General features: G+C 40.1%; 1 protein-coding gene across 4 annotated transcripts in view; it reads right to left on the reverse strand.

Moving 5' to 3' along the window:
- The window catches only part of TRAF3 (TNF receptor associated factor 3), a 74,653-nt gene that overhangs the window by 41,964 nt on the left and 22,641 nt on the right, over window positions 1-10,048 (reverse strand). The gene's annotated exons all lie outside the window — the stretch shown is intronic.

Raw genomic sequence — 10,048 nt, forward strand, 5'->3', positions numbered from 1 at the left:
CAATCACTAGAGACCAGTGACATCACTGAGAATGCAGCCTATCAATCACTAGAGACCAGTGACATCACTGAGAATGTAGCCTATCCAATCACTAGAGACCGGTGACATCACTGAGAATGTAGCCTATCCAATCACTAGAGAGCAATGTTACTACCACCACCTTGGAAGACTTAACAAGTGCAACATAAACCTAACCTACAACTAGTATAGAGAAATAATTTGGGTGGGATCACTTTGGGAGCTCAATTCTGAAGACCAGAGTGTCAAATATAAATTCAATAATCTGAAACAGAAAACTGGGGGGAACTGCAGACTTCTTTTTACAAATTCATATTCCAGCAATGTGTGTGGTGTACTGTATATTAGTATGTAAAGATAGTACAACACAATCATGTAGACATGGTATAGGGAGATTTGTGTTGGGGAAGATATTACATTGTAGAAACAGAGATACTGAGAACCAACAAGACTAAATAACAAATAAGAACTGTATAAAGACATATATTTGAGATTCATGGTGTGCAATTTACAAGTCAGAAACATTCACTCTGTGGTCCTGAGTGAATGTTTCTCATAATGCAGTGATCCTGTTTTATACACATTAGTCAGTATTTGGCACGTTAGCGGAGAGCCAGTGAGCCGTCCATGGTACCTTAGCATGGGAGAAGAATGTCAACTAAAAGAAGAGTGCATCAACTTTTTGGTAACCATCATACAGTTTGTATCTTATACCTCCCCCCGGCCTCAACTGCTGCAGCAAAAAGAAAAAGAAAATAGCCAGGAAGACTAGGACAGGCCAAGTGTAGGGAACCAAGTGACTTTGTCAAGGCTGAACAAGCAGTCTAAAAATCCCCAAAACAGCAGATTTTGTGGCATGGGCACCCAAGGCTCACTGATGCGATTGGAGGCAAGCTGGCTCAATTGGTCCGATCCCAATGGAGGTTTACAATGGGCACAGCACAATAGAGCAATGAAGAACTGAACTGCGAATGTTAATTACCTGCCGCCTGCACTGGTTTATATCTCATCCAAAACTGCATGGAGTATGCATAACGCCAAGAGAGAAAGACGTCAGACCACACAGTGGGGCTTACAAGCCGTAGACCAGTCTATACAAACTGACCCCAATCCAATAGGAGTTTACAATGAGCATTGCACCATAGAGCAATGAAGAACAACCTGCCGACTGCACTGTTTATATCTCATCCAAAGCTACATGGAGTATGCATACCGTTACTTTATGTGGTTGCAGTTTCTCCAGCATAACACCCTGATACGTTTAGAAAATATAGGATAATCTACATTACAGTGAATGTGCCGAGGACACGATGTGAACAGTACTGCGCTGTAGATTGCCTCCACAATAAATAAATATGAACATAGATAAACATAAGAGCAAGCCAGGAGCAACATTACAGCGATAAGAACCTAGCCAACTTCATGAGAGGTTTATCACACATAAAAACAAAGCCACACTTTCCTTATTATGCTTTTTTGTCAAATGCCTATCCTACCGCACTAGAGGCATGTTCATGCTAGCAGTTCTTTTAAGCGGTACGGTTCCCCGAAATGGGTTCAACATACTGGACCTGATTTAATAAAGCTCTACAAGGTTGAAAAAAATAGACCATAATGTGAGAACCCGGGTGATCCAGCAAGCATAGAATGGATCTTATCCAGGATTAAAAACATTTAATAACTAATAAATTATTTGAAGAAATCAATTCTAGATTCTTCCGTGTCTATATTCTGTAGTCTTGGAGAGCATTAATAAATCATGGCCATTGCAGGGCAAACATATAACCATAATTATACCTGCAAGTATAGGTTTGCTTTGAAGCCAAAGACTGCAGAAATGGTTAAAATGTATTCTATACACATACAAGAAGATTATTCCTTATGGTGGTGCAGAGGCTTTGTGGACTTTGCTTAGATAAGTGCAAACAGAAGGGAAGGTTGGATGAGATATCGGCACCTTATGATCGCCTATCTTTACCGCACACCCTGCAGAAGGTCAGATCAGGCCATGGACAACCAAATATATCCATTACAAACACAAGGAGGATTTAAAGTCACTCTATACTGGAATGAAATACGGAGTGTGTACATTGGTAAAAGAGGAGTAGTTCTTCCAGGCTGTACGTTCAACCGACATGTCGGGCAGCACGGTGGCTCAGTGGTTAGCACTCTGGTCTTTGCAGCACTGGGTCCCAGTTTCGAATATCAGCCAGGACTGAAATGAATTTGCAGGTTCCCCCTAGTGTGGGGGTTTCCTCCGGGTACTCCAGTTTCCTCCCACAATCCAAAACCATGCAGTTAGGTTAATTGGCTTCCCCCAAAATTGACCTTAAACTGTGGTAATGACATATGATTATAGAAGGGACATTAGATTGTGAGCTCCTTAGAGGGACAGCGAGTGAAATGACTATGAACTATGTAAAGCGCTGCCTAATATGTCGGAGCTATATAAATACTGTGTAATAATATTAATAAAAATTAACCCATACATAAAACTAAATTTGCCAACTTTGTGATCTCTGCCTCCAGTTTCATTCATTGCATGCAGTTAGAGGTCTTGTCTAAAAGGCAGCTCCACTTTCTAAAAATGTTCTCCAAGCTGGAATATGCTGTGCAAAAGTAAAACAAACACCATGAATGTACGTTAAGAAACCAAAAGTATAACGCAGAAAACAATGCTAAAATTTCCCAATAATCATTTTCACTGGAATTTTTTAAGAAGAATACATTGGTAAGCCTGGTATTCCCCTAAATCAGTAGATTCTGTTTATAGTTCTTGAGAATGTCTAAATCTGTGTACATAGACTGATGCTTACACAATGAGGCGGAGTGGTGCGCGCAGGCCGCCAACACAGAGCAGCTGAGCAGAACTGAATCTTTCTTTCTGCACTTTCCTCTCTGGTATAGAAAAATACAAAAATTGTGCCATCAGACAACATTATTCTGCTGAAGCTATAAAAACACATGTGCTACAGACCAATAATGATTGGCTAGTATTCCCTGCAGCGTTGGAAGTCCTAACCTATGCAAAAAACAACAACCTATTATGAGTATTTCCATTTCTTATTGGCAAGCTGATTTTGGGCCATTTTATTGTCCTTTTAAACCCAAAAATTGCAATTGCAAATAATTGCAAAATCCAATTTTCCAATTTTGGGTAGGTCGGGATATGTCTCCGCTATGGAGATTCATTCCCTCTACTGGTCCTGGAGGCCATTGCTGTTGGTGAAGCCCAGCCCAGCATTAGATGTGGGACTTCAGTAGCGATTTGTTGGAAACAGAAAGTAAAAGCAACTCTGTGAGGTCCTCTGGTATCAATCATCTGACACCTCCTGTTTCAAAGAACTGACATTACTGGATGGACAAAGATGATAAAAAGCTCCACAGCAGATTATTATTTTTTATTATTATTGTGCCAATAATTCTAGTGCCAACACATTACGCAGCACTGTACAAAGTCCATACCAATGTCACTAGTTGTCCCTCACAATCTAACGTCCCTACTATAGTCATATGTCATTATTACAGTCCAAGGTCAATTTTGATGGGAAGCCATTTAACCTAACTGCATGTGTTTGGAACGTGGGAGAAAACCCATGCAGACACGGGGAAAACCTGCAAACTCCATGCAGATAGTGTCCTGGCCGAGATTCCAACCTGGGACCCAGCGCTGCAAAGGCCAGAGTGCTAACCACTAAGCCACCTTGCTGATCATAAATTATTATATCATTTAAAGGGCAATCCCCAGTTTTCTGTTTTGGTATCTGCCTCAAAAAGCCAGGATCTTCTGATTTCACATCGGCAAAATTATCCTAAAGCATTAACACAGACAACATTTTAAAAAAAGCAGCTCAGGCTGAAATATTTCCCCTTTATTCACCTGCAGTACTACGTCTTCACCACAAGATGTCTTCAGTCCTAAAAGTTAAATGACACGGAGTATCACTCAAACACAGAGTACTCAATAAGGTGTCATGGGCCTGCCCGCTGGTGGAATATGATGCAGACTGCAGCACATGTTCGCATCACCCAAGGCTGCCGACAGCCAGGGGAAGCTCAGAATTAGACGTAGGCAAAAGTCATTGTACTGAGCCACTGAGAGCTCCCTCTAATGGCCAAGCAATGTATTCTATAGTCAGATTCAAAGGTGGGGGAGTAGGGGGGTGTAATACCATATAACTCACTTATCTCTAAAAGAGCCAATCCCCTTGATAAATCATATATAAAGGAAGAAGAGGGGAAAGCAGGGGATTTTAGGCTAAAATGCTTTTATGTGTTTAATTCACACATTGCAAACAATGTTAATGAGGTGAACACCTTTGTATGTGTATGTTGTCATTATATGAACTCCCTTACAAACGAGTAAGGGTAGTTGTAAAAGACTTAATGCTTGATAACTGCCAAAATGTAAGTACAATTTATATTGAAGCTGGATCCCGAATGCCAACGCGTTTCGCCGGTTTCGGCTTCCTCGGGGGATTGTAGGGAAACCTATTCTCTCAATGTATTCTATATTCTGTATACATATATTCTCTTCAAGATACTTGCAGGTGTTTAACTTACACATAGCATAGCATGCACTTACTTAAAAGTTTCTAATACTTGTTCCAGTTTAACATAGCTCTGTGACTATGGGAAATGTGAATCTCTAAAAAAAAAAAAACCCACATGGAGAATATTCACACACTATTCTGGGAAAACACCAGTGCTTCAAGACTACAGCGAGACTCCGTAAGGGTTGGCTGGGAAAATGAAAGGCTCCCCGGATGCCAACACTGTGTTTGCTTGCAGAAATTAAAATGAGGAGCGGCTGGCTGTACTTTGTACATATTATCATGCTAAATATTTAGGCACACCTATAGTTATGGAGCTGCAAATTAGGTCACAATGCAGGACATTCTGAAAAGACAACCTTTGTACAAAATTGCAGTATCACGGGGTTAAAAAAAAAAAAAAAAAAAAAAAAAAGGTGCTTTTTGCATGCTTAAGCATAATATCTTTGTTTTGCTAGTGAAGGGAAATCCCAGACTGCGTTCTCTGGTTTGAATATACAAGTTCTTCCAGGTTCAGCAGATGTATTTCTGCCAGACTCTTTCGTTCATAAGACGTTTAAGTGGCAACTTGTTTTTTTTATATATCCACATAAATATGATTTGCATAAAGCAAGGAATGTGATCAATGTAACCCTGACACAAATTAAAGATACACAAATTGTGGGAGAAGTTACTTTTCAGTGCAAAGAAAGTTTCACCAGGTTTGGACAAGCCCAACAGAATTTGCAGTTTAAAAATCACAGAAATGCATTCCAGGTGTACCTAATACCACAAAAACAGAATAAAAAAACAACTGTCCTCTGCTAGCATGATGTAGAGAAGATCCTGCGATCCTTATGTGGAAGGAGTGGTCTCTCTGCAGGGATCTGAAACCAAACTTTCTTTAGTCAGATCCATGACTAAATGATCTATGACTCTCTGCACTCAAAATCCTATACTCCCTGCTGATGCCAGAGCTCAGAAAACGCATGGAGTGTTTCAGACCCCTGCAGAGAAACCGCTGCTTTCGCACCTAGAAAGCAAGAGTCTTTTCTCTGCTGGCAGGCAACAGGCTTTCCTGCTACTTTGGCTGCTTTTTTAAAGAAGAGGAAATATATTCTGCACCTCCACATTCCAATTTGGCTCTATTGTGTGCATATATTTTACATTTCATAGCAAAACATTTTGTGCACATCCAATATTTTTAAGGTATTGGCTAATGTAAAGGATTTAAAACCCTCTTTTATGGAAATTTGCTTTCCAATCCTTGTGCTACAGAAGGTGAAAAAAAAATCCCACCAAGCTACTACAATTAGTGACTCCTTCCCTATTAGTCTGGTGGAAAGCCAACACTTTGAATTTACCATCAGTTTCTGTCTCAGTGACAATGGTCACCAGTATATAAAGGAAGCATGAATCTAACAAACAGCAAGACTACAAAATCCAATAAAAAATTACAGGATTTCCAATTCTTTCCGCCTTATTTTTGTACAGAAATTTTCCATGTGTAACTAGAACGCCATATCTGACGATTACACCTGCAGACAAGAGTAAGACACGTCATTTTATTTCCTACAAAGTACTGGGAAGAAGTTTAACACTAATAAGATTAGAAAAAGCTTTTAAGATAAATCTTCAAAATATAAATAACTTTATAATGATTAAAACCAGTTAAAAATACAAAAAACAGTCATGAATACATGATTCATCTTAATGGCTCTATCCTCAACACGTTTCGTGGAACAAGATCACTTCCTCAGGAGGAACACTTGAGAGCTAAAAATTATAATACATATACAAAGATTTAATAATTATTTACAATTACATATATACCTTTTTAATGGTACTCTTTCAAAAATAAGATAACGGACAACCAGGGCCCTGGGTCACTATGTCATTATGTCAGATGCACATTTGTTTTGTTTTTTTTCTATACAAAGAGCCAGTTCTGAAAATGGCATCATAAACAAAAATGAACGTGAGAAGGGTCAATGCTTTTTAAAGGAATCAGAATGTTGCATCTATTATACTTGGCATTAGACAAAAGAATAGCTACAAACATTGCATAATATAAACCTAACATTAGGCTCATCAATGCCAAAAAATGTTGTATATGCCTTGCATTAGGCAGAGTGCCCAAAATTTCTGCAGTGTGTACATTTGCCATTAGGTTAACCAATGCCCAAATATGCTGCATATTGTACGCCTGACATTAAGCCAACGAAAGCCCAAATATGCTGCATATTGTACACCTTGCATTAAGCCAACGAATACACAGATATGCTGCATATTGTACGCCTGTAATTAGTCCAACGAATGCCCAAATTGGATGCATATTGTGTGCCTAGCATTAGTCCAATGAATGCCCAAATATGCTGAACATTGAACGTCTAACATTAGTCCAATGAATGCCCAAATATGCTGAACATTGAACATCTAAACATTAGGCCAATGAATGCCTTGCATTAGGCCAACAAATACCAAAATATGCTGCATATTGTACGCCTTGCATTAGGCCAACGAATGCCCATAAATCCTCCACAATCTACGCCTAGCATTAGCCTCATGAATGCACAAGCAACAATGTTTCTTCTGTTTTAGTCTCGTGTTATGTTTAGAAGCCAAAAGAGGTCTCGTCAAAAAAGGGGATTTCCAGCATTAAGCGAGTTGTTTTCAAACACAAACATACCAACGCCACCACTCTGTAATGTGTATGTTGTTAAGCAAACACAAGAATTACAAGAGTAGACAAAAGTGGAATCTGCACCACTCGCTCATTTAAAGTAAAATTCTAGTCAACACTTTTCTAAGTGGAACCTCAGACAAAATGACGAAATTATCTGAAATAAAGCGTCATGATTTCAATATACAAAATATAAACTTGTTATTCTACATCAGGGGTGCCCACACTTTTTTGGCTTGTGAGCTACTTTAAAATGATCAAGTCAAAATGATCTACCAACAGAAAAAACGTGGACAGGGCTCGGGGATCTACTCGCTTTGCCTTTGCGATCTACCGGTAGATTGTGATCCACCTGTTGGGCACCCCTGTTCTACATCATAATAAATACTTGGGTTTCAATCAAAGTACCTACCTATTGATCCGGCCAGTGCTACTGTAAACTTTATTTCCTATGGGTACGCAATAATGCTGTGTAAAAATTTGCAACACTGTTGACGTCCCAATCTATCCACTCTTCTGTCATCCATTCAGTGACCTCATCACATTACCAAGTCTATCCCAGAGGTGTCAGTCATAGAAAGTCATGGAGCTGAGATGTAGGAGAGGAGTCCGGAAGCCCGAACTCCCGGAAGCCCGAAAGGTAGCAGCAGAACCACCAAAAATAAACTATAAAAAAGCTATGTAGTTGCAACATTATCAAAAAGAAAAAATATATCGTCCTTGTAGAATTGATGAAAGATTTTTATCATTTGTATTCCTGCTGAGATTTCACCCAATTTCCTGTCCCGTGCCTAACATAGGAAAAGAGTAAAATTATCCCAAAAGTGAGCAAAATTTGCATTTTTATGATTTGCCATTAGAACAGGGAACAAGTGTCTGCATAAAAGAATCTTTCCTGCTCTGGTGACAACCATAACATTTTAGCTTTTTCTTCATTACCTGACAATGAATATGATTACCTGACAAGGACACCAACACAGATCAAACCGACAAATGTTAAAACTATTTCCTTATAATTAGGAAAAAAAAAAAGGTTAGACTGAAGTTCTAATTTAAGTTAGGGTCTCTTGTATGAGCCAAAATCTTAAGCCACACCTGCAATATTGCAGCTTGAGAAGTCTTGTCACTATTTGCAACGCATTGAACCAGCAAAGTGGTGGGGCCTGGCCTGAGTTGCTCAACTAATATCATGCAAGACAAATGAAAATGAAGGGAGGGTGTCAGATACAGAGAGAATGGACGAAGTCATATAATAGACTGCTATAAAATGTGTTTGGTAGAATGACTGAGGCTCAATATTCTTTTATTTACATTTTTTTTGCATTGAATAGAATCCCCCTTACAAGGGGTAATAACAGATCAATCAAGAAAATTAGACAGTAGGCAGCATCGGAGAGGACGAGATTCTACTCTCCCTAGCCAAATCGACCTCAAATCATTTTCTCTCTCAATCTTGTAAATTCTTGCAGGGCAGCTGCTACTATCAGGTCAGATCCTACTAATATTGCCGCACCCCCAGAACTGCAGCTTCCGAGAGCCCTTTCCCAACACGTGGCATGATATTGGGAGTCAATGAAGCAATGTACGTGTTATCAGTCCACAATTGGCAGTTACCATCTCACTAAATGTCTTCCAGATCCCCAGGTAAATTTTGCAGTCATTTTAGTAAGGTACTACATATGCATTTTTTGGGCTTTGCTAACATGCTAGTGTCTCTTTCCACGATCCGGAAAAGGAAGATGGGAGGCCAGACCCTTCACAGGCAGCCAATCAAACAGGCTCATGGGAACCGTCCACTCCTGCTGGTTGGAGGAATAGAGACCGGTATAAATAGGTTAGGCACTGCGGTGTGCCCGACTGTGATTTCACACTCGCTTCTAATTGAGTGCATTGCTCCAGGGTGTCCTTGTTTCGTATCGTCTCATTCCACGCTCATTACCCTATTAAAATCTCTGTTCAGAATTTCCAGTTGCAACCGATCGCGAGAAAACTTGACGCAGCTCCTGACTTTCACAGTCCTATTTTGGGGTGAAAATCCTTCTCCTGGCCGTTCCTTTTTATAGATCTCTGCTATACATCGGTATAAACAATTTGTACCATTTCACCGCCAAAAAGGTTTTTACTTGACTCTGTTCAGGTCAAAGTTTGCCCTGAATGACCAAAAGGCTGAATTTTAAGTGGTGATATTCAACACACTTCTGCTTTTTTTCTGGAAATGCTAGTTACCTGGCTGTCATCTTAACCTTGTTGACCTAAAACTGGAGCGGTCGGTAACATACCGGTATCTTTGTACAAATAGATTCCTGACATGTCAGAATATGCAGCAGGATGACTTTTAGAAAAGCAACAACTATCATTAAAAGGTCATCTTTGATCTCCAGCCAGTGACTTTGGCAAGGTTACAATGGTGGCATCAGTTTGCTGCAGGCAGGAGGAAACATTTTCTCGGTTTCCTCTCTACCATTCATCAGACCGCAATAATGTAAGTTTATAGTAAGTCAGAAGCTCATCTGTGTAGACATCTAAGAACACAAGCAAAAAAAACAGACAACATAACTGAAATTATTGTGACACCTTAAACCAGCATCCCAACCTGTGGGCAAAGACTCCAAGCACCCTAAGGAACAAGGTCTGGGACTATGGACGTGCCGAAAGACAGACGTTCAGAGGCTCCAAAGAGGCAACAGTTGGTGGACAGAGGTTGCAAACGGGCAACAGGTGGTGGTCAGAGGCTGCAAACGGGCAACAGGTGGTGGTCAGAGGCTGCAAACGGGCAACAGGTGGTGGTCAGAGGCTGCAAATGGGCAACAGGTGG

The sequence above is a fragment of the Pyxicephalus adspersus genome, chromosome 12 (genome assembly GCF_032062135.1).
Source record: "Pyxicephalus adspersus chromosome 12, UCB_Pads_2.0, whole genome shotgun sequence".
NCBI classification, from domain to species: domain Eukaryota; kingdom Metazoa; phylum Chordata; class Amphibia; order Anura; family Pyxicephalidae; genus Pyxicephalus; species Pyxicephalus adspersus.